We start from the raw sequence: 21440 nt of genomic DNA on the forward strand, positions 1-21440 counted from the left end.
GGAGGGGGGCAGAGCAAGCAAGCATTTCTGGATCAGGATGGGATGCCACCGGGGTGCTCAGCAACATCATTCAACAACCTTTTGTAATGTGCACTGCTACACCTAATGTTTGTAACATCTACCCCAGAGCCAACATTTTTCACTTTGCTGCTTTTGGTGTTAGAATGTGTAAGGCAGGACTGTCACTGCAGTACATAAGAACATCTCTTCTACAAATATTGCTACATTTGCATCTGGAAAATGCAGGGCGAACCCAGCAGTGTGACACATTTAAAGCAATAAAATTAAATCCCCGGTTTATATTCAAGGACCACAGGGATGACTGAACATATGCCATGAACATATAAAGTTGCCACTTCTCAGCAGAGAAATCCTAACATACGGGACATGAAGATACTTGCTACTAATTTAGCTTGTTCCCTCTGACTTTAAAGTTCAACGAAAGAGCAATGCCACAGATGAAAGGCTTTGGGAAAATAAAAATGACTGTCCATTCCCATATCCTGTTAGCTGCTACAGCCTGATGCAGCACATGAGTCCTTGGTATAGTACCTATTATTGTTGCTATCTTACGTAGTAATGCCTATTGTTACTACTGCTGATAATAGCCAGAGAATCCTTCAATACTTACACCATAGTCCTGGCACAGAGGATGTCTCTAGCTTATTCCCATTTATCTCACAACGTGCTCAGTGAAAAAAATCAATGCTTTTACTGCCTTAAATTTCTTGCTCCACAGCTTGAGGACAGTAATATTAGACTAGAGCACAGAAATCTTATAGGTCCTAATTCACTAATACGGGAAATATGACTTTGGAATCATCAAAAGAAGTTGTAAAAGAAGAGGAGAATATTGCTAGGACAAATTGGTTACAATTCTTTGAGAATTCAATTACACAAAACCTTTTTTGAAAGCCAGTTTTTTAATTGCTGGAGAATCATTTGTCTAAATCATGTTGCATCTTACGTGACACCATGAAAAAAGGATTTGAGATACAGCCAAGATCTTTTCTAATACTTGAAACTAGAATAAGAATTGCTCAGCCTCAAAGCAAGACAGTCATTCATGAGTTTATTTTTTCCAGCTTTGAAATATGAGTTGTACTTGGCTATGGGATCCGACAACTGTCTACTGCTTTGTATCATCCCAGCTCACCTGGCAGAACAGGAGAAGGTATCTCACACCAGTGCTGTCAAACTGAAGCTACGCTGAGAGGACAGTGATGAACACTAGCTTGAGTCTATTGAGCTAGTGTTTGGTGAGCACTGGATGAAGAACAGAAATAAGAAGCAGTAGGAATTAAAAACTGAAATGAAAGACTCCATTATGTGTTGTCTAATTCTTTATGTAGTCAAAATGAAGCTGTTTCTAGGTGATCTTTCCTAAATCAGCTCTTTTGCACACGCCTACATACCCATAAGAAGTTTGTCTCCTTGAATTACTGGCACCAGTAGACAGTGTCATAACTCTTCTAGGAGGAATAGGGTCCTGAGAAAATAATAATTCTGCACAAAACCAATAATCCTTTGACATATATATCCTTATGCCCCATTAACTATTCTAGTGACTGATCTTGCATGATATGTATGTATACATACACAGGCTCAGAGTATCATTCCTTTGGTGAAGAAGCTTCACCTCAACAGATAAGCACAGCTGACACTGTAATACTCCAATGAGTGATTTTTAAACTCTTTTAATGATGCCAAATCAAGTCCAATTTCCTTCAGAGAAAGGCTGTTCGTTGTTCCCCCTTGGAAGATATTTTCGTGATGTTTAGAAGTGAGTTGTGAATCAATACTGTTGTACTCCATGTGAATATTTAGTTCAACACATGGTGCAATTATCCATGAGTGTAAATGCAGCAATCATTGCCTGACTGAATATGTGTCAATTGAAAGTCAGAGCGTTCTAAAACAACCAACAGCACTGGCTCCTTAGATAGACACTGGATTAGGTTATAGATTGCCTCTTTGTTGTGGTTGTCTTTTTGTTGTGGATGCATCTAGGATACAGGATTTTGTTCCCTACTTCCAGTTTGAGGTATTGCTCACACTTCATATGCTACAGGACACAGCAGCTCTCATCTGCCTCCTTCAGTAAAGGCAAGTGCACTGGCTATTTGTCATTGTGTTTCATCTCTTTCCTTTCTGACTTCACCTACCTGGAGATCTGGGATTGCACTCCCATAAAATGCCAACTGATGAATGGTAACACTGGCAGGACAGACCTTAAAAAAATAAAACAGGAGGGTGTGTGCATTGTGTTAAAGCAGGCTGACACCCAATTTTCCACTGCATTATTTATGTTAAGTACCTATAGGAAGACAAGTATGTATTAAGTTACAATACATTTTCAGTAGTAATTCATGAGTCATTGCAAAACTAGGAGAAAGCTTCCTGTGTGAGCTAAAGGAAGTTAGCTAGACACAATGAAAAACTTCTTCCTGCAAAAGTGAGAAAGAAAGAAAGCTTAAATTCAGGAAATGCTTCAAATATTAGAAATAGCTACCCTTTTGCTAAGCCTCAAATACTGTTACATTTATTAAGGAATGAGAAGGAAGTCAATCTAGCAGATTTGTCAGAAAAATGTAACAGCCACAGATGACACAGTCTGTCTGCGTGGGCTGAATCTTCCACTTTTCTAGTGTGGAATATGCCTAGCAGATTTTAGCTACTAAAATTTGCTAAAACATCTGCTGAAAAGGCATATGCCAGTTAACTTGAATCAGTATTTGATTTATAAACAAGATGAGATTAGGGACATACAGGCCAGAGGTGTCCTTTTCAGATTTAGACTCTGGGTTGTTGAACTCTGGACAAGAACCCCCAAGTGTCATGGTCCTGAGTATACTGTCCCTCTTACAGAAGACTATGAGGCTGAATTAAAGAATGTAATTGATTGAAACCAAAGCTGGCTCCTTTCCTAATAAGGACTGTTATAACAAAAGCTAGAAGCAAGGTCCCATCCCAAGAGCTTTCAAGCTGAGGCTCTTTGTTCTGGCTTTGCCTGTGCTACATTACTGCTTTTTACACAGTCACAGAATCTTAGAATCATAGAATCACTCTGGTTGGAAGATACCTTAAAGATCATTGAGTCCAACCACAACCTAACCATAGTACCCGAACTAACAACCCTCTGCTAAATCATGTCCCTGAGAACCACATCCAAATGGTTTTTAAACACATCCTGGGATGGTGACTCAGCCACCTCCCTGGGGAGCCTATTCCAGTGCTTAACAACCCTTTCTGTAAAGAAGTGTTTCCTGATATCGAACCTAAACCTCCTTTGGTGCAACTTGAGGCCATTTCCCCTCGTCCTGACACCTGTCACCAGTGAGAAGAGACCAACCCCACTCTCACTGTAAGCATCTTTCAGATATTGGAAGAGAGCAGTAACTTCCCTCAATCTCTTTTTCCCCAGACTGAACAGCCCCAGTTCCTTCAGTCTCTCCTCATAGGCCATATTCTCCAAGACCTTCACCGGCCTTGTTGCCCTTCTTTGGACCTGCTCCAGCACCTCAATGTCCTTCCTGTACTAAGTTGCCCAAAACTGAACACAGTACTCGAGGTAAGGGGTCACCAGGGCCAAGTACAGGGGCAGGATGACTTTTGTAGACCTACTCACCTCACCATTCCTCATACAAGTCAGGATGCCATCAGCTTTCTTGGCCACCTGGGCACACTGTTTGCTCACATTCATCCAACTGTCCATCAGTACTCAAGGTCCCTTTCCGTCAGGCAGCTTTCCAGCCATTCCTCCCCAAGCCTGTACGGTTGCCTGGGGCTGTTGCGACCAGAATGCAGGACCTGACACTTGGCCCTATTGAAATTCATGCAGTTTTCCTAGACCCATCCACCCAGTCTATCCAGGTCCCTCTGTAGTGACTTTCTACACTCTCGAAGATCAACAAACACTCCCTCCCAACTTGGTGTCGTCTGCAAACTTACTGAGGGTGCACTCAATCCCCTTGTCAAGATCATTATTAAGGATGTTAAATAGAAACAGCCCCAGAACCGAGCCAGGACACCACTCGTGACCAGCCACCAACTGGATTTAACTCCATGGACCACAACTCTTTGGGCCTGGCCATCCAGCCAACATTTCACCCAGTAGAGCGTACACCCATCCAAACCATGGGCAGCCAGCTCCTCCATGAGGTTGTTGTGAGGGACACTGTCTCTACTGAAGTCCAGGTAGACCACATCAACAGCCTTACCTTCATCCACTAAGAGGGTCACCTCGTTATAGAATGAAATCAGGTTTGTCAAACAGGATCTACCATTCATGAACCCATACTGACTGGGCCTGATCCCCTGGTTGACCTTTATCTGGCCCATGATGGCACCCAAGATAATCTATTCCATAACCTTCGCTGGCACCGAGGTGAGACTGATAGATCTATAGCTACCAGGATTATCTTTCTTGCCCTTTTGGAAGAAGGAAGTCACGTTTGCCAGTTTCCAGTCTGCTAGAACATCCCCAGTTAACCAGGACTGCCAAAAAATGGTGGAGAGTGGCTTGGCAACCACATCCACCAAGTTCCTCAGTGCTCTAGGGTGCAATCCGTCTGGCCACAGGTCCATCTGGACTTGTGAGCATCCAGCTTTCGGAGCAGGTCCAAAACCATCCATCGTGGATTATACAGGGCTTATTCTGTTCCACATTCCTATCTACCAATGCAGGGGGGATATGTTCCCAGCGAATAACAAGCCTTACTATTAAAGACTGAGACAAAGAATGCATTAAGTACCTCAGCCTTATCCCGATCCTTGGTCACCAACTTGCCATTGGCGTCCAAAAAGGAATGAAGATTATCCCTAGCTCTCCTCTTGCTACTGATGTATGTACAGAAATATTTATTGTTTTCCTTTACCTTAGTGGTCAAGTTCGGTTCTAGCCGGGCTTTGGCTTTTCTAATTTTCTTCCCACACTGCTTCACTACGTACCTGTAATCATCATGAGTAGCTAAGTCCAATACATTCATGATCCTGACCCTAATTCTGACCAATTGACTTGATTTCCTGGCTTGACCAATCTAATAAAAATGGACTTGTAGAGTGTTCACTACACTAAGGCTGACCCTGACCACTGTACCTGGACCTGGTCTTGACCCAGGCTGTTTAAATTTCCTGACTTCTTGCAGCAGAGATCTATTGCAGCAGCAGATCTATTTCTAAGATCAGATCAGGTCCTCTCTGACTTTGTCAATCTCTGTTTTGAAAACCTTAAAGAATTAAGAGTTTCTATACAACACTTTTCAGCTGTGTGTTTACTTTTGTAGTTGCTTTCTCCTCTAACTGTAACCTCTCAAGCTATAGCTTCTGATCATTTATTGTTGTCATTAATGCAATACTCAAACTTCTCAGGTCTTTCTGGACTAAAGTGTCATCTGTCATTTCCCCCTGTACTTCACCTGATGGCAACCACAGACTGGCTGAGAGTACATTTTATATCATCTAAGTCTTCGATGCAGACCATTATATGGGCCTCAGGATCACCTCCTGGGATACTGTGCTAATTTTTAGATCTTCAGCTTGAAACTGAGCTTTTGATTAGCCTTTGAACCTGGTGATTCATTCAATTTTAATCCATCTAACAGTACAACTAACAATCCCTTTTTTCCAGTCCATACTGATCCAACTTCACTTGGATGTGGTACCAAAAGCCATAAAGAATTCAGAATATGTCACATTCTTTGTTCTTCACTCATCTACATAGCAAGGATATATACTATGCCAGCCAAATGATAAACTCAAGAGAGTTATTTTATTCTCCTAGTGATCTGTCATAGAGTTGCTCACTTATATGGTTGCCGTCTTCTCCACAGTGCCCTGGCTCTGTTACTGTCTCACAGGTATTTATGCTCACTCATTTGAGTCTGGTCAGCCACAACTTCTCTAAAATGCAACTGCTAATCTGCTTTGAATTAGTTTTCATCATGAGCAACTTTTAGTCTTTCTAATTTTGATCTACAGAGCCTGGTTTGAACCTTAAACCCCTCAGTATGAAACCACACTGTTACTCTCCATGGCAAACTGGGAAATTTTTCCCATCTCTCATTTCTGAGATTGTGTTATGAAAGTCCGAGTTCTGCTTCAGTTTTGTCTTGAGATTCTTTATTGCTGTTTTTTTGTGAGTTTTTTTTTTTTTAAGTTTTTAAGATTTGTCATTTCTTTTTCAACATGCTTGGAAAATGAGATGCCTGCAGTACATTTATACTCCAGTAGACTGCTGAGAACATTTGTTGCATAAAGTAGGTTAAGTTCTACAACACATGAAAAGGTTCATCATACTAGGTACACGCTGAAGGACAGTTCATACTGGAGCAGTGTTTGATAAATCTAAGCATCAAAAAATCATGGGTTTTGCCTGAGACATGCCCCGTTTTCCTCCAGAACACATCCCAGGAAAAATCTAGCTTGCATGCTGTGCTGTCGGTCAGGGAAATGGGACCCTGGACTGAAACAATGAGTAATCCAAGCTGACGGGCTAGTGACCTGCTGACCCTTAGATAAAGAGCTCATTGTTGATGCTGTTAATACAGAGAAAAGAGTGATTCAAAGCTTCTTAAGCATTTCCAGTGGATGGTCGGTCTATTGGGGAGCAAGACCTCTTGATTGACATCTCTTAGTGAGTAAAGAGAAAAAGTGCATTGGCCAAGTGTCATTTGTATTTCTGTCATCGGACACTGAAGGCATACTTTGCCGTATTTTGCTCCAGGCCTCCATTAAGTGTTAGAAATAAGTAATAACATAGCACTGTTTATTCTTCTGGGGTCGAATGGAGTCAGAGAACTGCAGAATTTACTCTTGATGAGGACTCATTGCAAGCTGGTATTGCTGAGCTTTGGACTTATTAATTGTAAAGGAAAATTGTAAAAGGAAAAAAGTGGAAGCATTCCTGGACAGTGTTTCTCATAAGAAAACCCTCCATGCCATCTTCCTTTCGAAAATGTTGTGACAGTTTTTATTAATGCAAAGATGGCTTTTGCTGAAGCTATAGGACCTCATCAACATAGCTGGTGAACCTGGCTCCTCCTGGCTCTTGCTATCAAGTCAGCAGTCAAGCCTGTAATTGATCTTTCAGGAAGAAATAGCATTTCTTTGGAGAATTCAATGCAAACCACTCTGAGAGGCCAGTAATAATCTTCAAATTCTGGGTTCTGGTAACACTGAATATCTAATCAACACCAAATACCAAACAATAAGTGATGCAGCTGTGGAAGCAGAAGAGAAGAAAAAGTGTTACTGCAAAAGCACAATTTCTTATTGGATGCTTCAGACTATGACAGTCAGTCTACTTCTAGGACAAATTGCTAAAAATATTATATAAAAGGCTTTTACAATGAATACTATCACTGGATTTCCCAAACTTAGGTTGTGTTCTTTCGGTCAAGCACATTCAGTTTTCATCTTATTCCTTGTATTCAATGAATCACAAATACTGATTCAGAAAGATGAGAAATGTATAATAGTTGCTTCTCTTCTGCATTTGAAATTATGCAGAAGCATGTTTTCATCCCACATGACAAGCTGGGAAAAAGACGTCTGTGACATATAAAAAGAAGAAATCTGCTAAAGAAATTTAGATAATGTAAATTGAAGAGGGAGCAGGTAAGGAACATCCTCAGCATAGTAATGAGTATACAACTGGAAGAATGCAGCATTAACAAAGATTGAAGAATTATTGGTCCAATCTTCGTATTTCAAAGGGGGCTGAAGACTTCAGCATCTGGGCAATATTATCTAGCACTCAATCTAGCAGTTGGCAGCCCTGCCTATGGCAGGGGGTTGTAACTTGATGGTTCTTGTCCTTTCCTACCCAGGCCATTCTATGATTCAATGATTCTATGATCTGCAGTCCGGTTAGAGTATTATCACCATGTAAAGCAATGAAGTTCATTCAAACCTATGCACATGACAAATCAGTAAGTTTCAAAGAAAAACTTGTTGAAGAAAACCAAGTATTTTAACAGACCATGTTAAGCAACAGCAAAGATGAGTCATTTCTCTTTTTTTCCTTTTTTTCTCTTTGTCAAAAATTAAGAGGTTGATTTGTTGATGAAGGCCTCATGCTGAGTATCACAAAACAATGCCATGCCACATCTTGATAAAAATTTTGCACATGAGACCCTCCCAGTTACAGAGCAATGTTATGATGCAATGCTTTATTACCTGGCCATGTCTCAGAGAGACATCTCTTTGAATAGACCTGAATTTTTTGGTCTTGAGGTAAGCATAGTGAACAATAAAAATCCTATTAGTAATAACATATGCCTACATGGGAAAGGAGATGAAAAAATAGAGAAGAGCTATGCAGGTGATTAGAAAGGGCTGTGGCTCAGCTCAGTAGCGTCTCTTTGCACTGTCAATACTCTGCTTGCATGTCTATTTATTTGAATTGCCTACCATGATTTATCAAAGAAGGCACTTGTCCAAGTGTCATTAGAGCTGGAATCTTACCTCAGGATTATTTTACTTTACTTTTACTTGTGGTAGTTGCTACAAGTGCATAACTCTTAGATCAGATTCAGATTCTCTTGTTTGAACTGTTTTTCTTACCAGATCAGCTGCTGAACTCCAGGACGATTTTCACTGGAACAGAGAAATCTTCAAAATAGATATATGGTAGGCAGTGGTTCAAGGTTGACAGCACATTTAGACATGGCAGAAATGCACGATTCTTATAAATGACAAAGTCGTGCAAACAGTGCAGCTTACTCAGGCAGAAAACTTTCTAAGTGTAGACCAGAAGTCAGCTATAGATTTCTGAGGTCCCTAAGAGCCAGTGATATTTTTGGAAGGTGAGAGACTCTGGAGACACTGCCATTGTTTTAAATTCCAAATGGAAGTACAGCAAGAGTTCAGCCTCAAACAAGGGCTGCTTCAATAATGTGCCTTTAGCAGCAGACCCCAAAATTCAAAACCACAACTCACTTCAAAATAGTGCCTAATATCCACATTTCTCAAATGTCTGGGGAACTATTTGACTAAGACTTACCCTTTATACATTCTGTTAAAATCCAGTGTTGATATAACAGAGATCTGTTGATAGAATCTCTAGATCTATGCTTGGAAGCACGTAGCTCTATATACATTTTTCTTAAGAACATGGAAAAATACGTGAGTAGAAATTGATAGTGTATTCACAAAAGGGAACAGCAGATTCTTAAGTTAAACTAGGTGTTAAGCTTTCAACTCAGAAAATCAAAAATTTCCTGCGAGATACCATTAAAAACCTCTTCAGCACCAGTTAGTGCAATGTCACCTGATCAAATGAACTGCATGAAATGAATGCTGTAAAAAATTGGATCAGATAATCGACCAGTTCAGGCCTACTTCTCTCTGTTACAAAAATATGTTATATCGCACTACTTTCCTGACATTGTTATGAACAACATGTAAATGGATTGGACAAAGAGGAAGTATTTTGCTTTTCCTGTCTGTCACAAAAGACTTCATGTTGTTAAAGACAGAACACACCATGTGTTAGCGTGCCGTTCCCAATCTGATGTCTGTTCAGTAGTCAGATACACTACCTGCCTGTATCTGCAGTGTAACTTTGTAAAATAGAATTCACATGGATGTGTTTGCAAATACTGGATTGACCAAAGTTAGCTGTCAGCGTAAGGTAATAACTGATGTGTAATTCAAAATATTCAAGCATACACACTGTAGCAAAAGCTGTGAAGTTAAGGAATATATATTAGATAAAGAAGTAATTGGATGAAATGTTTAGATCATAGAATCATAGAATGGCCAGGGTTAAAAGGGACCTCAAAGATCATCTAGCTCAACCCCCCTGCCACGGGCTACCACTAGGCCAGTCTGCCCAAAGCCACATCCAGCCTGGCCTTGATGCCTCCAGGAATGGGGCATCCACAACTTCTCTGGGCAAAGACAAAACACATTTGTGAAATTCTATGTGTCTCTACCTCTTGAATACATGAATACAGCAAACTGTATTCATATGTAACCTAACTTAATCAGTGACAGCTTTTAGGAGTATACAGCTTTTAGGAAGCAGACTAGAAATCTCTATCTTACACTGAACATACAAGTTGCTAACAGCTTCAGGCCTACTATTATTAGTTTTCTTCTACATTAAACATTGTCAGTAAATCCCAGTGTGAGCAGTTTGCTGCTAAATCAGGTTAACACCAAAGTAACTGTAAGAAGTTGTCATAACTGTATCATTATATACCTGTAACTATTTCACTGTAGCCAAAAAAACAGACAGTATGTTATGTATTACACAATAGTGCAGCTCATTCAATACAGTGTAAATTTACACGATGCCCAGAAAAACACAGAACACAGATGTGCATAGCACTGGGTGAAAACTCATGCATCAGTTGTGACACTTAAAACTACATACACACTTAAGCTGAGATAAATTGCAATGCTCTGAATGTTGCTTATCGTGTCCTCAGTCACCATGAATGATAAATGAAGAAAAGTTACTATCATTCTTTCAACATCTGCAGTAAGGGACATTCTGGCATGTTATGCTAAAATATCCTTGTGACGTGCAGTTTCCAACACAGTGTATTATTACTAGTGGCTTCACAGCCAGGGGCAGGTGGGAAAGGAAATGATTCATCATAGGCTGCTCCAAAGAACTGCCTGACTGCTCGTAGAGGTGATGAAAACTCTGCTCCCTGGGTCTCAGAGTGGCTGCTGTGAACAGTAAAACCTTCATAGGGCACAAGCTCTTAGGTCACAGCACCTTGTACCAGAGGTAAAGAAGGACCATATGGACAACTGAAGTTTACAAGACAATATTTATTTGTATTCATTAACATATTAAACTGCTTACATTGAGATAAGTTTGTTTTCTTCTTAGTTTAAACTGCTTACTACACTTTGATATCTCGATAGCACTAAATCAGTTTAATTTCATTATGCATGCTGATTAGAATGATATGGGAGAGAAAGAAAAAAAAAAGAGTCTTGAATTTTTAAATTATTTTTATACTGTTCCTGTTTGACATTTATGGTTGATTGATTTGGTCACAAATTTGGACTGATTTGTAACACATAGATGAGATACATATTTTCATACTGGTTATTTGCAGTGTCTATATGTTACAGGAGAAAGAGAGTCATATTACTTTATGTTACCACATCATCATTTATCTCTCATTAGAGAAATTATTCAGTCATTAATTATTATGGAAATATCACTTTTATGGGGAGGTTATCAGAAGGAGTAATTGGAGCATGCTTCATGCCATAAATTTAGTACACTCTGAATGACTTGTTATATATATTAACCTTTAAAACAATCTTTAGTACTTAGCAACAGCAGAAGAGGTGCAATGCAAGTTCAGTGAATTACTGCATAAGTGGTAAGAACTGATACTTGAGGCAAAGGTCACTTACCCCAGACAGTCACTAATCCCCAGGAAGTACCCTGTGCTGAGACTGCTAATATAATCATCAAATTTTAAAAGACATGAGAACAGTTTCCACTTTTGGTTTAAGTCTTGCATCCTGAACACACTGAAAAATAGATGCATGATCTCACATAACGACACTAACAATTCTTGTTGATTTTGTGTTTATGTACTGCTGGATAGAGCAGGCTGGATACCACCGACATTTAAGGCACCTATGTGTCAAGTAGAAAGATTTGCATCATTTTGGAAAGACTAATATATTTTTTCTTAAAGGACGTAAAGCATTTGAGTAAGAATCAATAACAAGTTTTGATCCAGAGATTATCTATAATGCTTTGTAGATTTGTTCTGAGAGCGCATTACTAAACATCCAAAGAGTGGGGATCAATAAATGCAGAAAGAGAAATTTAGCAAGTATCAGCCATTATTTAAATTAGAAAAGACAGTACAGAGGATTGTACAATACCTGTTTTGCTTTGTTTGCCTGCACAACTTTTGCTCTATTTATTACACTGCCTTTATCTTGACTCAAAGATTTTCTCACTTTTACCTTTCTCATTCTCTTCCTCCATTCTGCTGTGTGGAGCTAAGCTGTCCCATAACACTATGTCAAAGGCCTGGTGAAGTCAATGTGAATTTTAAAACCTTATTTCATAAATAGAACTCTGTAGTAAATATAACAATCTTTATTGATCAATTTTACCTCAAAAAGAACTTAGAAAATGCTGAAAGGATCCATGGTAGGATAAGATTTGAGGAAGGCTAAACATGTTTCAAAAGGAAAAGCAACAACTAAAAGAGGTAATATGGTAAGTATGTAAAATAACGAAATATAGAATGAAAGACAGAATTTTTATACCAGTCTGTCATTTAGATTACCACAAAGACAAGAAGTAACTTATCCACAGTGAAAGGCAACAGACGTAGAATGCATAAGTGCTCCGTTTTATACCATCTACAATTAACCTGCAACATTCTTTGCCACAGGCTACTACTGAAGGAAGCAGCCCAGTAAATTCTGGGATAGAGAGCTGCCTAAGATGACAACTTGATAAGGACTATCAATCCTTGGGCTTCAGGGTATAAGCAAGGACCAGCTGGGTCTCAGGGATAAGTTCTCCTTTTGTAGCAAAATGCAGAGCACTACGTGTGAGCTGTGGTTGAAGGGCCGATGCTACACCAGGAGAACTGCTGCTTTTTAATAATATCATGGTTTCTGTCTTGGGTTTTACAGATCTGGAGGATGTGATTTGATATTTACTGGGAGATATTGTCTTAAAACGTCAGTATGCATCTTATGCCTGTTTAGCACTTGTGTGATTCATATTCCTATAAATCACCAGAAAGATAGGAATGTTTTTAGCTTTTTTATTTATTTCTGGCAGTAGAACAATTGAAGATTTTGCATTAAAAAAAAAGTTAGCTGTATATCACAAGTTACACTGGGTTTGTATCTTTTAATCTAGATGCAAGAAATATTTTAAAGCAATATAGAGTAGTAGTTAAAAAGAAGATGAGGCCTTGGGTAGCCTAAATTACATTCTGTGCTCTGAGTCAGAACTCCTGTCTGAACTCAGAGAAGTGATTTTATTTCTATGCATCTGAACTTCTCCATACCTGCAAAATGGAGACTGTCTAATGAAGACACTGTGACATTAAATCATTAAGTCTATTTTGTGTTCCAGACATGAAAGAATATTATCTAAATGCGAGTGCTATTACTGAGCTTTGTTCTGAAGCTCCTACCAACAAGTCAGATTTCTCTAGCTGTCACCTTGCATCAAATAAATGCTATTATAACATCATAGCTAGGAACAATAATCTAAGTGAAATTCCTTTAGAGAGTTGTTGCCTGGATTCCCAGATATTCTGGCACACTTAGCCAGCTTTATAGCTGGAATTATGGTGGACTCCTCCTTGAAATTCCAGTTTGAGTTTTGTGCGCACTTTGCTTTTGCTCTCTCTTATTTTTTGTCTCTCAGATCATCTACCAGCAGCTCTTAAGAATCACTGGGCCAGTTGTGAGGTGCTATTCTCACACTGCTCAAGGTCGCACCATGGATGTTGTCAGCTCAGGAGATGCATTTCGCCCTGTCTTCCCTATCTTACCAACAGCAAACACAGCTCCTTCATAGTGAGAAGTATTACACTGAAGATTTTAGCAGCACACATCAAGTTAATGTGTTCTGCAACTTGTCTATTCTCAATTGTAGAAAAGGGAATTAAAATAGTAACTTTGTCTGCCATTTGGCAGGCTCTGGATTTTGCTGGAGGGGGCATTTGGACAAACAAGAGGAGGTTCAAAGACATGGCATTGTGTCTGGGAGCCGACTTACTTCTGTCCACCTAGGCTTGCTGCAGGGGAAAAGCTAGGATGAAGGTTGTGTTCAAGAGATAATTGAAATAAATGCTCCCAGCAACAGTACCAATGGGAACAGATTGTGTACAAAGCACAGACACAGGGACATTTCAGGCAGTGTGTGTTGTGATGTTATGTCTGCAACTGCAGAGCACTGTGCTGTTCCCTTTGAACAGTGCCACCTCTTTGCGCATTGGACCAGGCTCATCTCTCCCACAGTAGATTAAAGAAGTAACAAAATGTTCTGAAGACAACCTCAGTACAAGAAGTGCCTCCTGCTTGTGGTGATCCCTTATGATCTACGAAATACTGTTTTCTGTTTTCTAGGTTCCTGTTTTCATTTCTATAAAAAATAAATTAAAGAATCATCATAAATATCGGTGCAGTTAGTGTGAATTGTAGATGTCTTACTCTGACTTGTGATGTAAGCAACAGTTACGAAATTCTGGCTCCAGTCTCACAAGCTCCATATTTGATGGCCACAAAGTCACATACATTCTGCCCAGCAAAACAGAGTTCACAACAAAGGAATCCCGACACTCAACATGTTTCAGCCTCAGCCTGAACAGTGCTGCTATGGAGGAAAAACACCTCATAAAGCGTTTGCTCAGATGGTGAGAGAGTTGGAAGTACTGTTGGTGTCATGAAGGGGAGGACAGAATAGATTCCCTCATCTATTTCATACAGCTGACAAACACTAATGCACTTCAGCCTCTTCTCAGCTGGCCTGGGTTCAGATGACCAACACGGTAATGAAAATCTCCATCTCCCATTAAATAATCTCAGGCCAGCCATAGTTCATTGAAGAAATGTCTTCTCTGAGTTGAGATGGATGGCTTCTTCTGTAATGAGAACAGAGTGAGAAGGAAGGCAGCGTGAAGAGGACTTGTTTCCATTTCACCCTTATGCAGGGGGGATGATACTATGGAGAGAGGGGGAGTTTTGTTAAGTATCTGGTACCTTTGTTTCATATAACAAAGGAAAAACAAATGGTAACACATTCATAATTCTAGCACCAGCCTTGACATAATAGGACAAAATGGTGCCTCAGGATTCCTGTGTACCAAGCAGATGGGCCATCCATTATTTTTCTTCAGGTCAGGGGTCATCCTAAAATGAGAGTCAGCAATCATTTTGCAGGGTACAACAAAACCATTTTTTTGCCTGCTTCTTAATCCCAGAAAGCACTACTGTCCTCTACTTTTGTCCACATACATTATCATTTTTGTCTATTATCTGTGTCCCTGGAGACCTAATAGTCTTTTCTTCAGTGTGGCTTGATCTGGAGCAGCTGTAAGTTTTGCTGCAGGCAGTGTCTGACAACCGCTTGCCTCTTGGTCAGTGTCAGTTCCCTGGGGGAGGGCAAGCATTCACTTCATTATTAGAAGCGTGGAAAAAATCCTATATTCATTTAGATCCAGAATAAATTCGTAATATTTGGAACAAAGGACCTATGTTCCAGTCCAGCTGGCAGTGCTTTTACCATTGCCATTCTTCAAGGCCAGCTCTTGCTTAACGCATGCATTAAGGTCATTTATTTAAAAATAATGGAATGTGCTGCAAAAGCCTTTTTCCACTGTCAGTCTAAATTTCAACTTCCAGCATCTCTCATTGATCCTGGAGTACTAAGAGCTTGTATGAAACAGCACTTTTGTGCAAATAAAGATTGTCCGACTACAGGAAAGCAACAGCAAAGAACAAGCCCAGTGTTTTGTGTTTTTTTCTTTTTCAAAAAAAAGAGGCCCAAGTCTCATTCTGTCCTATAACATTATGCTCTGCCTCAGGTATAAGGTGAATGTGAATTTTGTCAATAAATTACATCCTCCATTAGTGGTGTAAAAATGGATGTCAATAAAAGGCTTTATTGTTAGCTTATTACAGGGCATCCTAGCACTTTACATGATTACTCAAAGCAACAAGGTGCCTTTCAAATCCGTTCACATGCTTTTTGCTGCAGTTGCTGTGTGTTCTCTTCTATTCCAGGTATGGAAGAAATGAGCTCTGAACCAGACGGCTTCTCTTTGTTTCAAGCAGGAGCTAACTCTGAAAACATGCAGTACTGCACAGATTTAGGCCCTGTTCATGGTACTGGACATGATCATTTACTTCAACAGGACAAGGATCTCACTGGTAATAAAGCAGCTACAGTTTAAGTCAGATAGACTCCAAACTTTGTGGAATCCAAGGTGAGGGAGCACATGGAGGATCTTTCTTCAAAGACCGCAGGAAAAGGCTAACAAAGATGAAAGGATGAAAGTGAAATGTACTTCAAGGGTAAAATCAAAGGTCTGTGCAGCATTTGATACAAACATCCAAGGATTCTGGCTGAGATTCATTTGAAGAATGGTACCATCTAAAACCTAAGAATGAATTCTGAACGTGTCCAAAGAGTGAGTGATTCATTCTTACTTCCTTATTTTAGATGACTGAATTATCCTTATCCTTATCCCTATCTTTACCCTTATCCTTATCCTTTCATCCTTATCCTTAGCCCATCCTTATCATAACTTAAGTTGGAATAAAATCTTTGATTTTTTTTTTTAAATGCCTAACATTAAGCTGAGTTCTGAATTTCGCTTTTTAGAGAGACATTGTGAAATAAATTAATTCTGCTGTAGGAAAGTTTTTTGGGTTTTTTTATGCTACTATTTTTAAATAGAAACATTTTGTTAACAGAAGCACTAATTAGGAAAAACACACCCAATAAAAATATTTGATAATATCTTTAAAATTTGTATTTGTAGGTGGGGCTGCAGGTACTACGGATTTACTGTAAAAAGAATATTTTTCCGATACTCTAAGATATAAGATATTTGTCATAAATAGAGTCAACAGTATATGAAGTTAGATTGCAAAATAATTTTGTTATCAGCATTTAAGTATTCTCAATCATGTAGATCCTTACTCTTTTCTAATTATTTTATTATAAGTTGAGAGGGGCTGAGGTCTGAGAAGAGGATGAGACTTTGAAGAGCACAAGAAAACATCATGAAAAGGCTTTTATGGTGCCAGCAGGATCTTCCCTGTTCCTAGCCATTTTCCACACTACACTTTGCCCTTGAGTAGAAATGTTTGCTTAGATTTGGAGTAATGGAATAAGCCATGTTTCTTGTGCACTAAAAAGACAAAAAGGAAAATATTACTTTGTCTGTCATACCATGGGTCAAAACTCTTATAAAAAGTTAGTAAAAGTAACTAAGCTTTTTCATTATATCTGACACTGTTTAGTTCTAATGACAACAGTAAAAATGTTCATAGGGTTTTGCAGGAATTGTCCTAAAATGATTACTCACTGAGAACTTTCTCTGAAATTACAATGGCCAAAAAATTTTTTTGTTATTTTGTTATTTCCTTTCCTTCCTCCTTCCTCTCATATTTCCTTGTCAAATAGTGTGAGCGTGGGCTTATCCCAGTTGAGAAACGAGAAATGTATTCTCTCTAGAGGACATAATTTTGAATTTACAATCACAATAAATATTACTGAGCAATTATCAGGTCATAATCAAATTTCCTAAGAAAAATTTCAGATGTGCCCCACATTTTGGATATTTGCAAGGAAATAAATCTTTACTGATCTTCAGAAAAATATATAACCTCTGGGTGTTTGCACAGCATTTACAGACATGACCAGGCAGCTGAGATACATCTATTTAGTGTCATTTCTAAAAGTGTTTTGCATGATTAAGTCCCCATTCTGTTCCTGACTACCATTTTCAGCATATGAATCAATTATTCTGTATCTTTCTTTCTCAAAGGAAGTTCCAAACCATCTTAAAGACATTTTTGGGGTAGATACTTAAATCTACAAGGTGAGGATTAGTATTTAAGAGGAATTGAAAGCAGACTTGCAATTTCTTCATCATTTACAGCTGCTTTCCTTCAATGCACATACTTCACTCTAATTACTGTTAATAGAGGCTGGTTGTGCGGTTTGAGGAAGTCTGAATTAGTTGCTTTTCATTCAGCAGAGATGAAGATGTGTGTGACTAAATAAAACCCTGCCATTCTGAATGCCCAGCATACAACACTAATTGGACAGCCATCTTGACAATATGGCAAGGGCATGGAGGGGGTAATTTTGTCTTTCTTTTGTACATGAAGGTCAAGAACACTTGCAGCTGCTTAGCTCTGCAAAACACTAGCATGGTTTCCTTCCCTATTCCTGCTTCTGTCCTTCTTTTTCCCTTCATCTTCTATTTTCAACAGTAAGACAAAGAGAAAAAAAAAAAAGACAGGAGAGGAAATTTGGAAAGGAACTCTTTCAATGGATTTAACTACAATACATTATGCCCCTGGGGGAAATAAAGCTCAGGAAACACAGTTGCAACTCTGAGGGTACCTGGTCTTATATTGTGGGTGCTTGTTTCTGCTTGCTCAGTTTCGGATTTCATCCAGTTACTGAGATACAAAAGGAACCTGCACCGTCAGAGCCTTAGTGGCTGTTGAGGTGGGCTGCTGTGGCAAATGGGAGAGGCTGAGACCCACCTGGAGATTGTTCTTGTGGCTCAGACCTAACAGACAGTAAGTTACTATACCACTGTAAATCAATCATATGTCTAAATCCTATTTTAATGACATATTTAAATCTTGCCTGGACATTTGTTTCAACATCAGCTTTTCCTTTTTTTCTCTTCCTTTTTTTTTTTTTTTAATTAATTTTAGTATGAAAGGTTGGTGTATCAATTTAGGCTATGTCTACAAAACCTCATGATAAGCAGAACAAAGGGTGCTTATACAAATCTTAGCTCTGATTTAACTGAATTGATGTGCGGTCTTGCCTGAAATTAAATCAGTCAGTTTGCTGAAAGAGATAAAATCTATGACAATATGTCTGTACTTCCCTTGCAAACACAGCAACACTCTGCTAGTATGACACTATAAGGAATACTGCATTTCCTTATTTTCTAGCTTAACATGATATTTTCAGTATCACCTAGGAGTTCTCCAGAACAATGGACATATAATGGACATTTACCTGTTTTTCTGTTGCAGTTGTTTTCCCATACAGACTTGCTTATTCCTTGTCTTTTCCCTCAGCCTCTTTCTCTCTAATTTTTTATGGAAGAAAATAAGCTTTTCTATCAGTAGTCCTACTTTTCTTTGATAAAAGATTACCTATTGTTAATGTCTTGACTGAGTTCTTAATGAAAAAATTCTAATAAACCAGACAAAACTATTATTACCCAGAAGGATAATAATGTTTTGGCTGGCTCCTCTGTAAACTGATAACTTCCCATAATATGAAATACTCCACAAATCTGTATCCCTTTTCCTCAGATGCCCTTAATTAGAAAGAAATAACCAATATTATATGAAAAATAAAGCATTCTGAGCATTTTGAAGAATGTAGTCATTACATTTAACTATCTCATTTCTTCACTCTTCGTAGTTTTTGTATCATATAATGGCCTAAATAGTGGCCTCGAAACAAAGACATCCTTTCTTCAATCAGATTCCCTTCATCTCCATGCAAAGCATCCTAAAGAGCCTTTGTCTCACTCTTAGCTGTCCTGAAGGTCATATACCTCACCCAGCCCCTACTAGGCACAATGCACTGGCAGGTCTGGTGCTTGTAGAATTTCCTCAGTCCTGACTGGAAGTACCATCTTAAACTGACCAAGTAAACGTAGGTTTGTGCACACTGTGAAGTCAAGAAGAGCCAAGGCACAGGCTCAAGCTATGGCCATGAAAACCTGTACTGTTTCATATCACCCCCTCTGACTCTTATGTCTCTGGCCCATGAGAGCTGCAGTCTCCATACAGCACTCAAATGCAGAAAATGACTTTTGATCATATTCAGTTTAATACAGACCTTATCTGGGGACAAGAATGAATACACTGAGCAGACTGTTCTTTGGTCAACTATGTAATTCACAAGGCTAAAGAATTATTTAGCCTTTCTTCTTTCCAACTACTTTCTAGCACCTTGAAGTCACTTTTGCCTTACAGTCCTGTAGCATACACAGAGATATTACCACCATCTGCATTTACTGTGCTGTCTTTACCACCTCAGTGGAGCCCAGCTGCTGTTCTTACCAGCTCCTGACCATCATCTTTTTTTTCTTTTTCTTTTTTTTTCCAGAAAGATTAAAAACATTATATTTTGCTGGGGACTGCATTATCAAAACAATTGTTCAATTGATAAGAATTTTTTTTCCAAACATCATTGTATTGTTTGTTTCATTTGTATGCATACCATTACTGAGTTCAAATACCCATATAAAAAAACTATTTATCAGAAAATGAAAATATGGATCTTTGTGCTGCACAGTGAAATGATACAAGAATATAATAACCAATGTTGTCCCCATTATGCTACTAATGCAGGGGGAAATAAAGCCCATTATGTACTTTGTTATGATCAGGTAAGTGGTTCTTTTTGCCTAAGTAAACCTGAAATCTTATTGCCCTTATTTCATTTTCAGTTAGAATGAATAAGCGCCTGATTTCACCTATGGTACCCAAGAAAGAAATGAACATACAACTTTTTTGCAATTTTGACATCCATGTTGCCTACTTGGAAATAGCACCTGCTTCAAGAAGCACTGTTGAAGAAAAGGATGAATGTATGTGGTCAGATGTCATTATTTTGTTACTATTTTTGTAGAACCAGACAAAAGTCCCTTGGTAGAAAGACTTCATGGAAAAAAGAGTGTACTTTGGAGAAGGTATTACATACTACCTTAGTCAACCCTGATTACTCTTAGTGAAACAAATCACAGAATCACAGAATTGTAGAGGTTGGAAGGGACTTCTAGAGATCATCGAGTCCAATCCCCCTACAAAGCATGCCCCCAACAGCAGACTGCATACGGAAGCATCCATGCAGGTCTTGAATATCTTCAGAGAAGGAGAATCCACAACCTCCCTGGGCAGCCTGCTCCAGTGCTCAGTCATCCTTACTGTGAAGAAGTTCCTTTGCATGTTGGTGCAGAACTTCCCATGCTCCAGTTTATGACCGTTTCCCTTTGTCCTGTCCCCACAGACCACTGAGAAGAGGTTGACCATGTCTCTTTGACTCTCACACTTAAGATATTTATAAACATTAACAAGATCCCCTCTGAGTCTTCTTTTCTCAAAGGCTGTACAGACCCAGTTCACTCAGCCTTTCTTCACAGGAGAGATGCTCCAGGCCCTTTATCATCTTTGTGGCCCACCACTGGGCTCTCTCCAAGAGATCCCTGTCTTTTTTGTACGGGGACTCAGAACTGCACACAGTACTCCAAGTGAGACCTGACCAGAGCAGAGTACAGGGGGAGGATCACCTCCCTTGACCTGCTGGCCACACTCCTTTTAATGCACCCCAGGATCCCATTGGCCATCTTGGCCACCAGGGCACACTGCTGGCTCGTGGCCAACCTGCTGTCCACAGGACGCCCAGATCCTTCTCCGCAGATCTCCCCTCCAGCAGGTCATGTCCCAGCCTGTACTGATGCTTGTGGTTATTTCTTCCCAGGTGCAAGACTTCACACTTTCTCTTGTTAAACCTCATCTGGCTTATTGCTGCCCAGCTCTCCAGTCTGTCCAGGTCTTGCTGAATGGCAGCACAGCCTCCCAGTTTGTCAGCAGCCCCCAGGAAGCAGCTCAGCCACTTGTTCTCTCTCTCTGCTACGGTACGGTGGAAAGAATTAGAAAGGTAAAAATATGAGAATTCATGGATTAATTGAAAGGCAGTT

This window comes from Centrocercus urophasianus, unplaced genomic scaffold (genome assembly GCF_019232065.1).
Source record: "Centrocercus urophasianus isolate 14NV4802_14NV808 unplaced genomic scaffold, USGS_Curo_1.0 seq_11, whole genome shotgun sequence".
NCBI lineage: Eukaryota > Metazoa > Chordata > Aves > Galliformes > Phasianidae > Centrocercus > Centrocercus urophasianus.